Raw genomic sequence first — 19,996 nt, 5'->3', positions numbered from 1 at the left:
AAGCAAAAAGTACCCAAATATAGCAAAGTACCACCCATATGGGCAAAGCAAAGTACCCAAATATAGTTAAGGAAAGAGCTGGCAAAGTGGCGCTATGGAGGTGTGCACGCAGCTGGTGGAGCCTGGAAGGACCAGGCACTTGACATGAAGTCATTTTCCCATCCTAGCTGATAGGTCTGAGGGGTGAGGGTTTGAAGGAGAACTTAAAATTTAAATTCTTTGGTATGTTTTATTTATTTATTTATTTATTTATTTATTTATTTTTGTTTTTCTCCGGTACCGGGAACCGAACTCATGACCTTGCGCTTGCCAGGCAGGCGCTTTGGTATGTTTTAAAGCCTTTAAAAACTGCCTGTATCATTTTGATAAACTTACTTTAGAAAAAGTTATTCTTTGGTTCTTTTATTCCACTATATTTATGCAATATTTCCAACTTGCAGGGTGGTTGGAGATACGTGATGACCCCGGAGCACCCCCTGCTGTGACTCAGCTTCATCAGGTTCTCACTGGGTCTTCCCATGCCCTCTGCTTTTGTCGCTCCCTTGCTTCTCCTTGATGACACACCCACTCTGACTGCAGTCCTCAGACTGTGCTAGCGAATGTGCTTCACCAATGCCCTATTTCCTACAACACTCCTGGTGTTTCCCACAGTGCTCAGTAAGCAGAGGGCTCAGTAATAAAGGAACAAATGAGGAATGCATGAAGCAGATTCAGAATTTACTCCATCTGACTTGACCTTGAGAGAATATTCTGACCCTGAAGGTTGCAGAACCCCAGATTGCCTGAGCAGGGCAGCTCTACCTCTGGCAAAGGACCTGTCATTCTATCATTCAGGATATCTTTAATAGTGTATTAGTCCTTTAATGATTTCTAAAAATGTTTCTCTGTCATGTTTCTGACTTAAAGAACGTTAGGAGATACGCCTGCATGGATGAGTCGTGGAACCCCTTGGGCCACAGGAGCGGAGAGTGGCTCGGGGCTGGGCCTGCAGGACGCCCTGTGGAACTCAGGGCTCCATCCCGCTTCAGAGGGGTTGCTGTTTACTTAACCTTGCCCTCGGTGAACCTGCCACAGGGCAGCCAGTCCTCTGCCTGCAGAGTTGCCCCCGGCTGAGGCTGGTGAACCTGTGTCAGAAGGGTGTGATGTGAGCTCAGGCGGCGATTTGCTCCTTTAAGAGTGGATTGGCTCTTGGAGTCCCAGGGCTCCCACTGCTTACAACCAGCAGTAGAGCCCAGCTGTCTGCAGCCCCTGGGGGACTTCCCTGTGTTTACATGAATGGTCATATGGTAACCTCTTCAGCTCACAGGCCGGCTGCGTGGTTACCTCATCTGCAGTCCAATGACCTCATCCATGTAAAATGTAGCAAGTGCAAGGGGGGTGGGGTGGGGACCAGAGCGGGGCCAGCTTCTCACTGCGGCCCAGAGAAGCTGTGCTCCACATAGGCTCAGAGATTCAGCCTTAGAGTTGTCCACTTAGGAATTACTCTTATCCAGGAGCTGAGTGAGCCAAGGGGCCATGTTTTCCAGGGAGTGAAGCTAGGAGGTGCCTGTGTGGACTGTGAGTGTGCACACCTGGATGTTGCTTATCTTGGCTGGTTTTCACCCCTCTCCAAGAAAGGCCACTGACCACAGGCTAGGTGAAGTTGCTACCCACCTTGCTATATTTTTCAGAAGCCAGTTCCAAAATATTGGTGCAAAAATGGGAGGCAGAACACAACACAAAGAGGAGAGAAAGGCACCTGGTCTTCCAAGTTAGGGGTGGAAGCATCACTAGATATTGTTTTTATTGTTTATCACTTTCTTTGAATTATATTTGCTCTCCCCCTCCAAAAAATATTGCATGTGATGACCAGGAATATAAAATAAATTACCTTTGCCATAGGCCGCTGGGTTTATTAGCCTGTTTCAAGCTCTTCACAATGTAAAGGACAGCCTGACCTACAGTTGTCTCCTTCCAACAGGCTGGCTCTCTCTCCTCTCCCTCTCTCTCTCTCCCTCTCTCTCTCTCTCTCTCTCTCTCTCTCTCTCTCTGTAACAAGAGCTCTGCTATTTGTGCATTTAACAATTTAACCCTTTCAGCTACTCCAGAGCTCTGTATGCTTTCTGAGATTTCTTTCAGAATGGCATTAATTTTTTCTCCAATTTTATACCTTTCTCCAGGCATACTGACAATTAAAGATTACATATTTACGGAATATAATGTCATGTTTTTATATGTGTATACATTGTGAGTGATTCCACAATCGAGCTAATTGGTGTATCTATCACATCATGTATCATTTGTGTGTGTGTGTGTGTGTGTGTGTGTGTGTGTCCTGAGAGATTTTCAGATCTATTCTCAAGTAATTCTCAAGTGCACCATACATGTTTATTAAGTACAGTCACTGCGCTGTACTCCAGAACTTACTCATCCTGTCTCACTGAAACTTTGTACTCTTTGATCAAGCATTTTACATTTCAAGGCAGTTGATTTATGTTACACAAATCATGTATATGTATACATTTAAAAAAGAAAACAGATAAAAAAACACACACACAAAAAAACAAGCCCAGGAAATAAAAATGGAAAGAACAACACAAAAATCAAATAGCCTCAGAGGTCAAGAATTTATTTGGATAAGCTCTGCACAACCAAAAAGACTGTTAGAGGGGAGACTGTCCATTTTAAAGGCAAATGTTAATAAACTCACAGCCATCCCCCTGCCTACCTGAAGATCAATTAGCAGTGCAGAACCCATTGCCCTTGTTCTTTAAATGCAGGACAAGACCAGCGATTAGAGTTATATCTAAGTCTTGTGTGGGTGAGAGCTAAAGACTTAGCTCTAATGAGCAAAAGAACAGGGGTCATTATTTCGGTGTGTTTGCTGTTGACTCCTCCTTGTGCCCTTGACATATTCTTCCTTATTAGCCAGTCTGGAGCAGCAGTGGAGAGTGTTCAAACGATTTCTCCAAAATCGGGGCCCAGGACAACCCTCCTGCACGCTGACGAATGCCCCTGTGAGCAGCTTGCCTTCCAGCCTGCCCAGAGTCACCTGCTGGCAAATGGCTCTTCCAGCAAGGTGAGCACCACGGAGGGCCAGAGGCGATATATTTAAACAATTACAGGCCTGGCTGTGTGTGAGCCTCCTGCTGCACATTCTGGGCAAGATGGTGTAATATGGGCATTTTACATATCAATAGCGGAGGAGGCCGTTTCCAGATGGCTGTACCTATTTCAAAGCCACCTTTTTATGCAGAAGGAAGACTGTGTGACCTCCCTCCAAGTAAATGTGTTTTGTAAGCCCTGGGAATGAATGCTTAAAAAATGGTCCTGGGCTATATTTCATGTCCAGTCCAACGTGTTGTGTGTGCACAGCTGTTGGAGGCTGGCATGTGGTGGCATATTAAAAGGAAGATTACCATTTCCAATTTTTTCCTCTTCTGAAAGCTTAATATGCATATATGAAACTTGTGGAATAAATAGGCATAATGAGACAGGGAAGCTGGGTCTCAAGGCACTAGTCAGTGCACATCTGGAGTTTGTAGCATTCTAGAGATAGTTACTTATTCCCAGGAGCCAGCGCCGGAGTGGGAATGGGAGCCTGGTATCCATGGTGAGCTTCCCTATCTCACCGTGCCAGGTGTGCACTGTGTGTTATTTCTTGGAAAGGCTGTCCTCCGAGGGGGTGGGGAGGGGAGAGGACAAGAGAAGCGAGGAGGGAAAAAACAGAAGGGAGGTAATTAGGCGCCACCTTGCCCAGTGGAGCCAGCTCAGACGTCTGAAATCAAGGATGGGTATTGGAAGGGCTCCGGTGGAGTCAGATGACACAAGCAGAGCCTTCTTGCTGCCTGCCAACTGCGCGCTTGTTTCTATGGGTACAAGGCCGGGAAGAGAAACCCTGGGGTCAGAAAAGACTCAGACAACAATGCCAAGCAGGTTGAGCCTTGCTACTTGCCTCTTATTCAGTTGGTATCAGTCTTGAACTGACAATCTGAATTCATGCTGGGTTTTCTCCCCCTAGTTAAGAAACTGGCAGTGTTTCAAACCGCATCGGCAGATATTCAGAAAAAGGCTGCGTGGGATATTGTTTTTGTGGCATAACTGACTGGCCGATCTTTATATTCCCATTTAATGAGCAGAGAAAGTGAGGAGTTGGGAAATGGAGGGACTTACCTTACAATAAGAGCAAAATAGAGCAGATCTGGAAAGTTTTCACAGGAAAGAGAGTTTGCTACAATTTCATAGATTCAGAGCATGCACGGACTTTTTTTTACGCCGCAGGACTGTGAGGTTCCAGATGCTCTGTGTAAAACAATGCCCCACAGGGAGGGGAAGTGTGAGGTCCGGCTTGAGGCCACCCTTAAAAGGGCTATAAACAGCAGCTGCTTCTATTGTGCGTGCCAAGTGCTGCCTGTTAAGGTTGGTCTCTGAACTCCTTGTTTCTTTCTTTTCAACCAGATGTGACCGAGAGGGAGTTTGACAATTCAGAGGTGGACCCCAGATGGTGGGAACCAGGAAGCAGAGGGGCACCGAGGCCCGGGGAGGGCGCTCTGCTCTCGCCCGGTGCTGTTTCCCTTCTCCGCATCGCATTTGTGTTCCCTCCACTTAGCTCTCCACAGCAGGGGAGGCCCTTCGGGCCAGGGTGCCAGGGAATGGGAGCCGCAAGCTCCACTGTGGAGAAGTGGATGGTCCTGGGTGTGCTTCAGGGGAGCGATGGTGGCAGGAAGGGCGCTCGGAGCAGCCCGCTTAGGTACCCCAGGTGGAGGACATGAATGGAATAAGCAGGAGTCCCATGCGGCTAGGATCAAGCAGGACCTGGATGATGAACCACGAGTATGCAGGCTGGAAAAGAGGAGACGCGTCGCTCAGCCAGGGGTTCATCAGCTGCCTGGATGACAGGGTGAAGACGTCAGTCTCAGTACGTGCATCACCTAGTTAATTATGCACGTTTACGCATGCGTGTTCACCTGTTTATTGTTTCAGGCATTGTGAGTTCAGACATTCTTAATCTCTTATTTCTGTTTTCCTCCTTCCTTCTTCCCTCAAGGTAGAAGACCCGGTAGGCATAAGTGAGAACAGCTGTCTGCACAAGTTGTCCCCTAACTAGTACAGCTGAGAGTCAGAAGCACAGAGAGGAGCTGGGGAAGCGACATTTCTTAGAGACCACCACTGTCCCTATGTGCAGCTCAGGCAAACGCCCTTCAAGCAGTATCCCCTGTTGGTTTACTCTCCTCACGGAGATGACAAGAATCATTGCAAGACTTACCTTCTGATGTGCTCAGCTGTGCTCCCAGAGCTGTTTCTGTCACAGCGATTTCTGAATTACACCCTGGTGAATTCCACACAGCTGGTAGAAGCAGATGGGTGGAGCTGTCGCTGAGAAGTCAGGTCTCCGATGCTGGGAGGCGCTGGCCCCCCACTTTCCTCCGTCTTTTGTGTCCTTGATGAAGGAATTCAGTCAAGACATACAGGTGGTGTGCAGAAGTACAGGTAGAATTTATTGTAGAGTAGATGCACAGAGAGTTACTCCTTTGGGTGAGAAGACAGGCATTGCCATGCAGGCATCTGCCCGGAAAGCAGGTTGGGATATCATTTTGTGCACCCAAGAGTTACTTTCGGGGTTCAGGGAACTAGGGGAATTATGATGTTTATTGACATTTTACCTAGAAGATGCTTTGGAATTGCAAAATGTCTTCCTTTCCATTTTCAGATGGTCAGTGTTCCCTTGGGGGCCTTAATCATGTAAGAAAGTTACAAAAGAAATTTATGAAAGATAAATTCTTTAAAGAACGTTTGTTTTCCTGATACCATTGGCCCATAGGCTATGGAAGCCAGGGATGCTGTATGCCTTCTTTTAGAATTAGAGGCCCTGTGTCTTTGGTCCAGGACCTAAGAAGTGTTTATAAATGCGTTATACTGAAGTCTTTGTTCTTAACCATTACTGGAAAACATGTTATTTTATACTCCCCCTTTGTGTCTCAAGCTCACCAATGTCTGATTACCTGCCTCGTACAGCTATGCTGAGGAACAAGTCACAAGCTCAGCCACATACGTATAGACTTGAATGGGCCGTGGTGAAGGGTCCCAGTAGATGCTGGAGAAACTCTTGCCCAGGTCTGTATGGGAGCAAACATGTTCAGAGGTGTCCCTTACATCACGCTTTTGGGTCTCAGGGAGTTGGAGGCACCATAGGTACTTAGCATTTGGGGACCCATTGAAATGTGGTTTATGCTAAGAGTTTATGCAGCTATTGATGCAAGGAAGGAGCATGTTCCTTTACAGAGATGTCGAATGAAAATGTAAGAAAGAGTGAAATCTGTAGCATTATACCTGTGTTATCATAACAAGCACCTGAGATACAGAATTTTTTGAAAAAAGCGTAAGCACATTTTGGCTCACAGTTTTGGAGGTTTCTTTCCCTTATTGCTGGGCTCTGTTACTTTGGGCCTGTGGTAAGGCAGAATTTCATTGCAGGAAGCATGTGACAGAGGAGACTGCTCACCTTATGGTGGCCGGGAAGCAACAAGCCAGGAAGAGGAGGAGGTGAGGGGTCCCAATATGCCCTTCAAGGATACACCCTCAATGACCTAACCTTTCTTCCACTAGGCCCTACCTCCTAGAGGTTGGGGCACTCAAGATCCAAACTACAGCAGCATCATTTTAATAATGTTAAGAAATTCATACACATACAAGCAATACTGTATTTTTATATTTCCAGGGCAAATTCCTAAAACATTAGACGTATGTCTATTTGGTGGGGAAAAAGGAAGGAAACAGATTTAGAGATCAAGGGTAGAAGAAAAATTTTCAAATAAAACTAAAGAAGAGTACAAGTTTGAACTTATGAGTTATGATCATTAATGGGCCATGAAACAAAGAAACAATTTAGTTTCCCCTTGAATTCCTCTGTATAAAAATTTACTCTTTCTCTCGCACTGATCCCTATAAAATAACAGTTTCTGTGATATGTATGAGTGCACGCCTAACAGTATCATCAGCAATCAATTGTCAAATACTCTTTAAACCTGTGTTATGAGTAGAGTCCTGGGCTAGGTATGATTGAAAAAGTACATGGTATTGTCCTTTTTCTTATCATGCAAATTGCATGTAAAAGAGCATGAAATTAAAAATAGTTTATAGGTATAATAATTCCAAACTCTCAAGTGCCCACATGGTATGGGAGACATACCAAATGAACTGCATGGGATTAGAAAGAGATGGTTATTAAGGACAGTAGTCAGGAAATCTGGAGGTTTTCATGGAGAGAGAAGCTCTGCATGGAGACTTGCAGGGTGGTAAGGATTGGCTTGGGAGGGGAGCAGAGTGGAAGCCTGGGCATGGATTTTGGCTCGGCAGACCCCATAGAGTGTGTAGGTTTAAGGTGTGGGTACGGGGTGCAGTATTCTGTGTTCCTGCAGAAGTCAGCTCTGAGGCTTGGGCTTGCCTCCAGGGCTCTACAGGAAGCCATTTGTACACCCTCTCTAGGCCTTTCCTGCTTGGCTCGGTATGTGGGCACTTGAGAGTGGGATTTGGGACTTGGCCAGGAGGATGCATCTGCTGCTGGCCACCAGCATCTCTTTCACTTCGTTTTCCCCCTTAGACTTGGGGCTGCCTGCTGGCATCACCTCAATACTCCTTCCACAGGATGAAGGAAAAGGGTCTCTTTAATGTGGCAATCTGACGTTGTTGACATTACGTGGAAAATTCTCTGCACATTCATGGGTGATCTTCCAGCAGTCATTTAAAAACTTCTAAAACATAAAAAACATACATGCATGAATTTAGAGTTAGATGATTTGTGAGGTCTGTTAAGGCAAAATACAAACAAAGAGCATAATAAAGGATGGATAGAAGGAAACAAGGGGATGGATCTTTTGCAAATGGGAAGGGGTCCAGGAGCTGTAGGGAGAAGGGAGCTCCAGGGGAAAGGGAAGTAAGTAGAACGGAGGTCTGTTGCGTACAGGAGCCTAGTAACCTCAGTGATGTGAACAGTGTATACCATAAACATGAGCTAAGAATAATAACAAGAAAGAAAGTGGGAAAAGGGATTTAGAGACAGAGGGAGGGAGGTAGATGGGAAGGGGAAGGACCTTAAAGAAAAGAAACAATCTCTGTTATGCACATGTACCCACTCCCCAGGGCCAATGTACACTTCATATACTACAAACATGTGCTAATAGAAAATGAAAAGACCTGAGAATACATTTTGTAGTCAAAAACTGTTTGCTTTCAGTTCACCCCACTCCTAATACAAACCAAGAGTGTAAATCATAGCTGCACAAAGGAGCTCTCTTTCTCAGCTGTTGTTCAACCGAGGCTTTCTGTGCTGAATTTTTCCTCCATAAGCAAACTTTATTATGGGACTGTTGTGATGTTGATTAGAGATGTGTAATTTCAAGAGTATTGTCATTAAATAAGTTTGCACATTCTTGAACTTGAACTTCAAAAAAAAAAAGAAAGTCATGAGTCCCAAGGCCCCTGGACCTTTCCCTGTCTCCATCGTTTCTACTTAGGTCACTGGAGCTCGTTCACACATTCTTTCACGTTTTTCATTTTGTAACACAACAGCTTGTACACTTTGAGTGTTTAAAACCATGCTTCACCTTTTCCTTTCCAGTGAAAACAAAAAAAAAGAGAATTTAAAAATAAACCAACAAAATTACAATAGAGAATGTCAGTGTAAGACCCTACCGGTTCTGCTGGTTCTCCCATTGAGTGGCAGGGTTCACGTCATCATTAGGAGAGAATTTTACTTTAAAAGTGTCATTTTAAACTGCAAGGACGTCCATTAACATCACAGTCAGACATGCCAGAGGAGAAGCCATGTTGTCAATTGTCCACTTAACACACCCAAACATCGCAAACCCAGTCAGGCTTTGCTGACCTTCTATACTCAATTTTTAAGAGTTTTTTTTTTTCTTCTTTTTAAATAAAGGAGCAGACAATTATATGTTGGAGAATGCTAACTGTCCATACTCATGTAGAGACACAGTGTAATATCTAACCCAAATCACAGAGAAGGGAGGGAAAAGCTGGAATTCTATGCACTGCTGCGCAGGGCCAAGCACCCTCCAGCTTCCAGAGGAGTGAAGGGAACGAAGGGTTTTCTTTTTTCCTACAGAGCATGACGGTGTGGACTCCACACAGTTTGCCTGGAGACAGGAGGGGATCAGCATGCATTTAGAACAGAAGGTTGGACACGTCCTTTCCCACTGTGTGCTGCTCAGGGTTTCGCTCCACAATGTAAGTTGAGAACCACAGTGTTTGAGAAGAGAGACCTCAAGAACGGTCACTGAGCACAGGGGAGGGGCAGACTGCAACTTGCTCCCAGGGACTGGAGAAAATTAAAAAGGAAAAAGAACAAAAAGAAGTTTGGAATCCAACAATTAATCATCTTCTTCATCCTCCTCTCACTCCTTCAGCATCATCTTCTTCATCTTCATTCTCATCCCCTTCTTTATCAATATCTTCCAGTCCATCATCAACTTCCCCTTCTCCTCCTCCTCCTTCTCCTCCTCCTTCTCCTTCTTCTTCATCTCCTTCCCTTCTTTGTCATCCATATCAGGAATCAAGTAGCACAGCAATGGACTTGGCCATATAGCACCTGTGATGACCTCTCCTAACTCATCCGCATCCACATCAGAATGGTCAGAAAACGAGGTAGAGAAGCTCTGGGGTTCTTTGTGCTGCCTCTTCCTACTGGCTTTCCTCTGGGCTTGACTTTGTTTGTCAAATCCTTTCCAGAGTCCAGTGTCTTTGATTTCAGTGCCTTTGGTGATGGACCACTACCCTCATTTAGAGGAAATTCTTTGGAGAGAACTTTATTTTTGAAGTAAGAATTTTCATCAAAATAAAAATCTCTCTGTAACCTGATTTTTTGTCTTCAAATTTTGCCACTGAATACTGCAGTGCCTCTTCATCTTCCTCCCTACAGACACTTGTGGATGGCTAATACATGTTACCCAATATTTGGGATTTTGAAGATCAGTTTTGACTTCTGAAAAAATGGCTGGCAGGGCTTGTTATATTTCTGTTCTACTTTTTTTTCTGTTCTACTTTCATATCTCCTCACTGGCTTGGTCATTAAGTCTGTCATTGCTATTTCATTTTGTATTTAATCAGAATGTTCAATTGCTTCTTGTTGTTCTTTTTTCCCTTGGGCAGGCCTGGGAGGCTGATGCTGCCTTGAAGTGTGTAGGTGGTTAACTTTTTGCAACCTCAGATGTCTGAAAATTCTAGACATACTCTTTTTGTTATTGTTGTTGGTTTTTGTTTTTTGTTTTTTTGAGACAGGGTCTCACTCTGCAGTTCAGGCTGGCCTTGAGCTCACTTTGTATCCCAGACTGGCCTCAGATTCATAAAGATCCTCCTGCCTCAGCCTCCTGAGTGCTGGATTACAGGCGTGTGGGGCTCTACACATACTCTTGACATGGTAGTTTGTCTGGGTAAGTGAGTACAGTGTTGAAATATTTTTTCAAAACTTAGAAGCTATTGCACTATTGTCTTGTAGTTTGGTGTGCTGCATTTGAGAAGTTCTAAGTCATTTATTTTATAATCCTTTGCATGTTTATATCTTTTCTTCTTTTTTTGCCCCACCCCCCAAACTTTTTTATTTTCTCAACCAATGCAATAAACTTTTATGATGACAGGGCCTTTTTGGGTTGTCAATTCTAAGATATTTCCTTGACTGACATTATTGGTGATTTCCTACTCTCCATTTTTTCTATTCTCCCTCTTTGGAACATTTTATTATTTGGATGAAACATAATTAGGTCTATCATGGTGTTCTAATTGTCTTATCTTTTCTCTTTTATGCTCTATCTATATCTTTTGCTCTCCTTTCTAAAAAATTTCCCTACAATTTCTTCCAACTTTTCTGCTGTTTATTATAATTCATATTTTTTAATTGCCCAAAGCTCTTTTTGTTCACTATTTTTTCTTTTAAATTGCATCCTGCTTTTGCTTTATGAGTACAATATTATGCAGTACAATATCTCTTTCCTTCCTTCCTTGTTTCTTTTTCTTTTTCTTTCTTTCTTTCTTTCTTCCTTCCTTATTTTTGTGGTACTGGAAATTCCCAGGGGCACTCTATTGCCAAGCTACATCCCCGGCTATTTTCTAATTTTTATTTTCAGATAGAGTCTCCGTAAATTGCCAAGGCTGTTCACGAACTTGTGATTTTCTTGCCTCAGCTTTCCAAGTAACTAGAGTTGCGGTAATGTGCCTTAGCTATAGTATTTCCCATACCACTGTCTTCAAGAATGGTAATGATTGTTTTATTTGTGTCTTCAGATGGGTTGCAACCCTGAGTTATTTCCCTGTAAAGCTGTGTGGGGGCTACCTTTGGGTAGGGTAGTTCTGGGGAGTCTCTGAGTGAATTGCTTCGGGACTTTCCCATGGTCCTGGTCAGATTTCCCGGAGGAGATTTTCCCAGTTTCCTGCTGTGAGTGATAAGTATGTTGGCTGCCTGCATTCTGGGAAGTGAATTGGGAAAAGGGCTTGGGATTTCAACATTTGGCACATGTACATTCACTACCCCTGGTTGCTGTAAACAGCCTGCTCTTGGTTGTCTTTGACAAGTATCTATTTCTTCATTATCAATAGCCCCAAAACTTCATGTTTTATTTTGATCATGATATTTAAGGTGAAGCTTTTGGTAAGTATGGCTGGGTGGTGCATCTGATCACATGGCCTCAGCTGGTGTGGCTGGGACCGAGGGCCATGTTGCTTTGCTCCTCCCAGGACTGCTGCTCCTTGGCCTCTCTGTTTCTCTGGCTGTGTTTGTCCATCTCTCTCTTTAGTGTTTCATCCTTCCAGAGCTTCTGTGTATGGCCTGGGCTTCACATGACATGGCAGTGTGCTCACGCTTTATGTGTGCTGCCAACTTCCAGGGGGTGGGAGGTAGAAGTTAGCAGTATGACACGTTGGAGGGCTATGCCCACAGCTGGTACATTGTCTCTTCTGGCATATTCTACTGATCAGAGAAGTCACAGTTTTTCTCTTTCCCTGGCCCCTACATTCAAGGGCATGAGGAAATAGACTTCTCCTCATGATGGAGGAGGAAGCTTACATTGCAAGCAGTCATGTAGCTGGAGAGAGTGTCATCTTTGAAACTCCGATTTGCTGCTCTGCTCAAGTTAAAATTGATTTTTAAAAAATTTTAGCATGATTCTCATTTTGTAGGGATATTTATCAATTGGTTCCTTTTTATAGGTATTCTTCAAAATATCTGTCCAACACTGTTGAAAATCCAAATTAAAGATTGTATGAAGCTAGGCTTGTTGGCATGTGTTTGTAGTCCAAGCTACTCTGGAGGCTAAGAAGATGACCATTTGAGCCCGGCTTTGGGTCAGCCTAGGTGACATAACAAGTCCTTGTCTCAAAAAAATTAAACATTTGCACCAAGTCTTTAAGATATTTTCTTCATTTTTGTAACTAAATCTTTTCATTTGTTCTGTGGCCTTTTTCTCTTTTTCCTTTGGGAGGAGATCTGAATTTATTGTTTGAAGACTTCAGGGTATTTCTGTCAGTGATTGTGTTGGGTCTTGTTCTCTTAATCCCAAAGGAGGTATTTTCAGTTGTTATTTATTTGATACTTTTATTTTTCTCACTTGGAGATCAGTTCAACTGGGAGAAGTTGGTTGGAAGGTAGTTTTGCCTCAGGAATTCATTGCTTTTCAAAATACTGTAGTTCCTTTCAAGCCTCTGTGGGCAGATGCTGAAGGTGGGGATATCCTAACCCCTCCAAGTCCCTGCTGGGAGGTCAGTGGTTCTGTTTGTGGGGTACTTCTCTCACTTGCGACCCACTAAGTGACTCAGTCTCATTTCTTCCAGTTCAAGTCTGAGAATTCCCCAAATATTGGGGAGGATATCATGCACTTATTTCCTGTATTAGTCATTTTTCCTTTTACTGGGACAAAATACTCAAAATGCCAAACTTGAAGAGAAGTTTATTTTTGGGTATATTTTCAGTAGAGTCAATGCATGGTGAGCTGACTCTAACGCAGAAATGGCATGGTGGGAGGGCATGGCAGAAGAAAGATGCTCACCTCATGCTGGAAAGGAAGCAAAGAGAAAAGAGAGGAGCCAGGGACAAGAATACGTGTTTCTTGATCACACCTTCAGGGACCTGCCTCTTCCAACCAAGACCCATCTCTGAAATAGGGTACTTACAGGAGACATTTTAAAATCTTTTTTTTGGTTTTTCTCCTGTACCGGGAACCGAACTCAGGACCTTGCGCTTGCCAGGCGGATGCTTTGCCACTGAGCTAAATCCCCAGCCCCTTAAAATATCTTAACTATAACATTCCACCTCTCCTGGCTCTCAAAAGGTTAATGTCAATCTCATCACGCAAAATGCATGTAGTGCATCTTATGAGTTGCCAAAATTTTAACCGTTTCATCATAGCTGGAAAATCCAAGTCCAAAGTCTCCTCAGAGACTCAGGGCAAACTTTTAGCTATGAGTCCCTGTAAAAATCACAAAATAAATTAAATACTCTCAACATGCAATGGTACAGGGTAAATATTCCCATTCTAAAAGGGAAGAGGGCTGGGGATATAGCTCAGGGGCATAAGCACCTGCCTGGCAAGCACAAGGTCCTGAGTTTGATTCCTGGTACCAAAAATGAATACATAAACAAATAAATAAATAAATAAAAAGGAGGAACAGGGGATAGAAAGCAATTGGACCAAAGGAAGACTGTAACCCAAAATGGCAAACATTAAATCTTTCAGCTCCATGTCTAGCACCTGGGGGAGAGTGTGTTGAGATGTGAGCTCCAAGGGCTTGGGAAACATTACCCCTACAGCATTGCAAGTTGCATCCTACATGACCTTTCTCAGGCTGCCTCTACTCTCTGTTTGTATCTTTCCTCAACAAACATTTTATTTTCTTAGCATCTCCAGCTTCCTAAAGTATCTGCTGCATTTTTGGCTTCATTCTCACAGCTTCTCACAACACTCTATCCTGGGATCCTGGCAAGGACTGTGACCTTGTCACATATTTTTGCCTGGTCTCCAAGGCTTGCTTTTGAAATCTTGGTGAAGGCCTCCATGATCCCACTATGCTTACATTCTACATGCCTGAAAAATCAGCACCATGTAGATGATGCCAAGGTCTTTCACCAGCTTGAACAGTAGCTGGGCCTCCTTGGACCATGGATATAGTGGCCTCTGATTGCCTGGGTGGTTGAAATCAAGAAAATACTTCCCTAAAGCTATACAGCCCTGAAAGGGGAAGCTGTCGTGGAACTCTCTTATCAAAGAAGTTTTTAAAAGGAGTTTACCCTTTTCCACCCCTTAAGTCTGTGATGGGTGGATTCTGGACAAATTCTGAGATGCTTTCAAGTCATTTTTCCTATTGTCCTGATGCAAACTACTTGGCTTATTTTTAATGCTAATCTTTTAGCAACCACACTCTGCTTTGCCCCAACTTTGCAGTTGTTTCCCTGTTGCTAGGCTTCACAAAATTTAACTTTTTGCCCCCTGCTATCACAGTAAATCTGGCTGAAAGCAGCCAGCAGTACCCATACCACAGCTTGAACACTAGGCTGCCTTGCACTTTCTTCTACGTACAAGATGAATTACTCTGTCACCTTTAATCTCACTCTTCTGCAAAATCTCAGGACATGGGAAAAATGTACACAAATTTTCTGCTATGGTATACCACACATGGCTTCTAGACTAGCTGCCAATGGAGTCCTTGTTTACAATTGAAACCTCCTGAGTCTGGCCTTTAATATATGCATTACCATCACCATTCTGGTCTTCTGGGCTCTGATGTGTATTGTACAGAAGAAGCACTGCTCAGAACATCCTAGGGATTTTCTAACCCACATTTCTAATCCTTTCCAAATGCTTCCCATATACCAGTTTCAAAGCCAGGGTATGGACTCAGCAATGGTCCAACTCCAGGTACCAATTATCTGTATTAACCAGCTTTTCCAACACTGAAACAGGATATCTGATACTCACAATATAAAGGAGAGGTTTATTTTGACTCACAGTTTCAGTGGGTTCAGTACCCAGTTGGTTCCAATTTAGAAATGATATGGTGGAAGGGCATGCCAGAGAAAAGCTGCTCACATCATGGAAAACCAGAAGCAAATAGAGAAGGAAGAAGCTGACAACAACAATACTTCCTTCCAAGTCTTACCCTCATTTACCTGCTTTTCTGACTGTGCTCTATCTCTGAACACATGAGATCTTAGGGGAGACATTTTAGATCTAAACAGTCCACACATAGTTTTTCTATATAAGTTGGGGTTCTGGTCCATCTCTTTCCACCAGCACTAAGTCATCTATATTTTCTCTAAGTGTCTTGTCTATTGATATAGTTTTCCCTTATTTGAGAGTAATAGCATAGATTTTCTGCTACACTTATTATAATTTTATCATTCTTTCATGAAAGTTTTGGGGAGAGGAAGTAAGCTCAAATTACTGTATTTTCAGCCTCATTGGTCATTTTCTTTTTGGTTTGGGTTAACCAAGTTATTAAGAAATTATCCAAAGATTTGATTATGCTAGAAGGAGTAGATGTCTTATTCTCCATGGCTAAGAATAAAGGGCAAGTGTCTGGGTCTCAATCCTGGCTGCATGGCAGGATCAGATAGGGTGTGTGTACAATGAAATGATAGTGTTCAGACAGTAGCTCAGATACTGTGATTTGTTTGGCCTGGGATGTGGCCTCATCATCAGCTTTCATATAAGCTCCCTAGGTAGTTTTGGTTCATAGCATGCTAAGCACTGTAGATCTTAGAGTAGTGGCTGCACATTCTGAGTCTGTTAGTTCCTTTGGAATGGGGAAAAAAGGAGAAGAAAGAAATAGTAAGAGTAGAAAAGAAGCTATTTCATGGGAGAAGAAAGAGCATGGGATTTAGAGCTTGTGTTTGATGTTTAGGTCCACAATTAGATGTCTGTGTAATCTTGTAGCCTCATTGTATTAGTAAAATAATGATGTGTATCTTGTGGCATTGATATAAGATCAAATTGAATGTTTGTGAAAGCAAATATTGGCTATTGAAAAAAAGAAAGAATAGTATTCAAAGAGGCAGAGTACTGTCTCTTCAGAGAGAGTAAGAAACTCCAAAAAAAGGAGAGAGTGAGAAACTCCAACGATAAAGAACAATGTTTTATACTCTTGTGGGATGCCTGACCTTGGCTATGGTCTCGATCACTTATTTCCTTTTAAGTTAAAAAATTGCAGGGGATGTTCCAGGGAGGGAAATGAGATGGCCTATAAATGAGTCTTTGCTTGTGAATGCTTCCTTAGCCCAAGGATACCATAATTGCATCACCTTACAGATTTCATCCTCTTGAGAAAATAGTCTGTATTTCTTGCCCATTCTCACAAAAGTCCACCCATAATGTAAGTTCAAGATTGATGGGAAAGTTGAATAAATGCCAAAATTCTATTTTTTAAAGTATGAAGTTTGTACACTGATCTGACATCCAACCAGAAGTAAAAGAAAACTATCATGATACTCATCATTCTCTCTGCTTTATCTTCTTAGGTTGATTTCATAAATATGGTATTCATTGACTTAATATATTTGTTCTTAGTACTACTTGATTTGGTGAGAAAACAAGGATTTTTTTCTTTTTTCCTTTTTTCTGGAGGGGCGGTTTCTGGTACCGGGAATTGAACTCATGACCTTGCACTTGCCAGGCAGGCACTGTGCCACTGAGCTAAACCTCCAGCCCCCTTTTTTTCCTTTTTCCTTTGAAGGAAAATGTCGGGGTTGAAGAGATATGTTCTAACCTCTGTGAGGTATTTCCTCTGACGTCAACCAGTTCTCCAGTTCTCCAATACCAACTCTGGAGGTCCAATGACTAAGCTCAGTTCTAATACTAACAACCTAGTGATAGTGTAGACTCCACAGGTGCAAGACTAAGTCCCACAAGAGTGTCCTACGTTAGATGTTAGTCACAAGTCTCAGTATATCTGTTATTCTGGCCAACAGATTACAAATCAAGAATTCTCATGCCCCCTTAACTCACTCACATTTGAAAATTTGCTGAAGTTGTTTATAGAACTCAGGAAAATAGTTTACTTCCATTGAGTGGGTTACTATATATTTATATTTGAGACAGGGTCTTACTGTGTAGTTCAGGTCTTGAACTCACTATGTAGCCCAGGCTGGCCTGGAACCCACAGTGATCCTCCTCCAACCTCAGCCTCCCAAGTGCTGGGATTACGATGCCTGGCTGAGTGGTTTATTATAAAGGATACAACTCAACGATAGCCAGAATTAAGAGATGCATAGCTGCTATAGAGGTTTTTTTCCTGTCTCCACATGTACCATCCTCCAAGCATCTAGATCTGTTTGCCGATCAGGAAGAGGTGAAAGAGTGAAGGTGAAAGTCCGAAACCTCTAAATACGTGGTCTTTCTGGTGACCGGCTGCATCTTAGGGCCATCTAGCAACCTACCATAAATCACCTTATTAACATAAAGTTAAGTATAATTGAAAGGGGCTCATTTTGAATAACAAAGGACATTCACAGCTCAGGAAATTCCAAGGGTTTTAAGAACTCTGTATTAGTAATAAAGACAAGAACTGAATATGTTTTTTGTATTATACCATACCTTGATATCTATGCATTGACTTTTTCTTTTTGAAAATACTGCAGTCCTCCCTTATCTGTGGCTTTATTTTCTGTGGTTTCAGTCACCTGAGGTCAAACATGGACCAAAATTACTCAGTGGAAAATTCCAGAAATAAATAATTCATACATTTAAAAATATGCACAATTCTAAGTAGTGTAATGAAATCTCTTACTCTTTTATTTCCTCCTGCCCCAGATGTGAATTACCTATTTGTCCAGTGTATCCCACCTATCTGTGCTACCTGCCATTAGTCACTGAATAGCTGTCTGGGTATAAAACTGACTGTAACTATATCACGGTACTTGTGTTCCATTAACCTTTAAATAATAGCCTAACACTGTGTTGCTGTGCTTATGTCGTTAAATTCATTTAACCTCATCATGGGGGTATTGCATCATCTCACATCATTATAAGAAGGGTGAATACCAGTGCAATGAGATATTTTGAGAAAAAGAGAACAACTACATTTATATAACTTTTATTTAGTACATTGTTATAATTGTTTTATTTTATTATTCATTATTGTTAATCTATTATTATTGTTATTAATTTCATTATTACTTATTATTGTTAAATGTTATCTAATTTATAAATTAAACTCTATTATCTCTTTATCTATCTATCTATCAAAAACACAGTATATATTGAGTATGGCACTATATGTTGTTCTGGGTATACCCTAGGGGGTCTTAGAATGCAGACTTCATGGATAAAGAAGGACTACTCTAGTACTTTGTGGGTTCAGTTAAGTTAATGATCTTGAGATGAGCTTATCCTGCTTTTTTTATTTGCGCTAAATCCAATGACTGATATTCTTGTAACAAATTAAAAGTAACAGACACAAAAAGGAGAAGACCATGTAGAGATGGAGACAGAAATTACAGTGAAGCTGCCCACGAAATGCCTGGAAGCACTAGAAGCTGGAAGGATCAAGGAAACACCTAAGAAGTGGATAAGAAGGAGCACTGCTCTGATGACACTTTGACTTTGGACTTCTGATCCTCAGTATAAAAGAATAAATTTCTTTTGTTTTGAGCCACTGAGTGCTAATTTATTATGGAAGCCCTAATAAGGAAAATAAAGGAAATAAACTTTTTCTCATCCCACCTCCCTCCCTTTTATCCCTTCTCCTTCAGCTTAATTATAAATTCAAGAAATGATCTAATTATACTGGAGAGGAGAAAAAGTCCCAGCAGAAGGCAAACGATATGCAAGTTAAATGACCACATAGTACCACCAGACGGACTTGCCACAGGCCACCAGGCAGCTGAGTGTTAAGAGAGGAGTGCATATAATAACTATAGAAGGTGAGGGGCTTCTTTGTCCTCAGACTCAGTGTTTCTCTGGACAAGACATTCCTTGGTCAAAGAGTGAGCTTTCTCTCTTGACACCTTCATTTGGTGACACCACTTGGTCCTTCAGTTTTGAGACTTCAGCTAGATTCTTCTAGCTCCAAGATTTTTCGAGACTATGCTTATAACATATTGATACTTTACCTGCCTCCCAAAGGGAATTTTAGAATATAGAAACTTAAAAATAGTTGACAAAAGCCACTAGGTTGTTTAATCCCTTGTAAAAATCCTTGAGAAAGTCAAGACAGCTATTGAAGGAATGCTTGGGAAAAGAATGTACTTTAAAAGGAAACTGGACCTTTCTTCAGTCTCGTAGGCCCTTTTGGAAGCAGACATTATGGAGCAATTTGTCAGGTCACTAGCTGACTACCTAGATAACCAAATAAACATTCTAGTAACTACACAAAATGAACACATATACTGCAAAAATAGTTTGGAGGAGTTACAAATTGATGGCTTCAGTTCTTAACAAGCAAGGCTCAGCCATCCCTAAATAGAAAATTAAATCTCTATAGAGTCATCATAACATAATGCTCAAAATGTCCAGTTTTAAACAGCAACAGAAATACAAAATATACCAAAAAAAAAAAAAAAAAAAACCCCAGGAAAATATGGTCCATTCACAGGTAAAAAAAGGATTGTTAGAAAACACTTCTGAGAAATTCCAGACATTGGAATTGAACAGAATATGAACAGAGCATGAACGATATGTAGGATACTACCAAAAAATTAACATATGGATTAGAGGAATTACAGAATGGGGACAAAGAATATTCAAGTAATCAATGGCAGAAATCCTCCCAAATTTGAGGACATGAATATAGACAAAGAGGAAACTCAGTGCATTCCAAGGAAGGTAAACTCAAAAGAGATCAACTTGGAGACACATTATAGCCAAATTGTTGAGACCAAAGACAGAGAATTCTGAAAACGGAATGAAGTTTTCATTACAAAATTGCCTCAATAATATTAACAACAAATTTCTCCTTAGCAGCCATAGAGACCAAAGGGCAGTGAGATGGCACAAAATTCTGAAAGAAAAGGATGCAATCAAGA

The 19,996-nt window shown here is 42.0% G+C and overlaps 1 long non-coding RNA gene and 1 pseudogene across 1 annotated transcript; one reads left to right on the top strand and one right to left on the bottom strand.

Annotated features, from left to right (window-relative positions):
• Positions 1 to 4,725: 4,725 nt before the first annotated feature.
• Positions 4,726 to 10,301, bottom strand: LOC102014955 (annotated as a pseudogene).
• Positions 10,302 to 10,310: 9 nt separating this feature from the next.
• Positions 10,311 to 18,623, top strand: LOC106149386. Its single transcript, XR_001235538.1, has 2 exons — positions 10,311 to 10,424; positions 18,421 to 18,623. It is a non-coding gene; the product is annotated as an uncharacterized LOC106149386 (long non-coding RNA).
• Positions 18,624 to 19,996: the final 1,373 nt, after the last annotated feature.

The sequence above is a fragment of the Chinchilla lanigera genome, unplaced genomic scaffold, assembly GCF_000276665.1.
Source record: "Chinchilla lanigera isolate Chin_1 unplaced genomic scaffold, ChiLan1.0 scaffold00043, whole genome shotgun sequence".
In the NCBI taxonomy this organism is placed as follows: domain Eukaryota; kingdom Metazoa; phylum Chordata; class Mammalia; order Rodentia; family Chinchillidae; genus Chinchilla; species Chinchilla lanigera.
The sequence above is the reverse complement of the archived record's forward strand: the minus strand, read 5'-3'. Positions and strand labels throughout refer to the sequence as shown.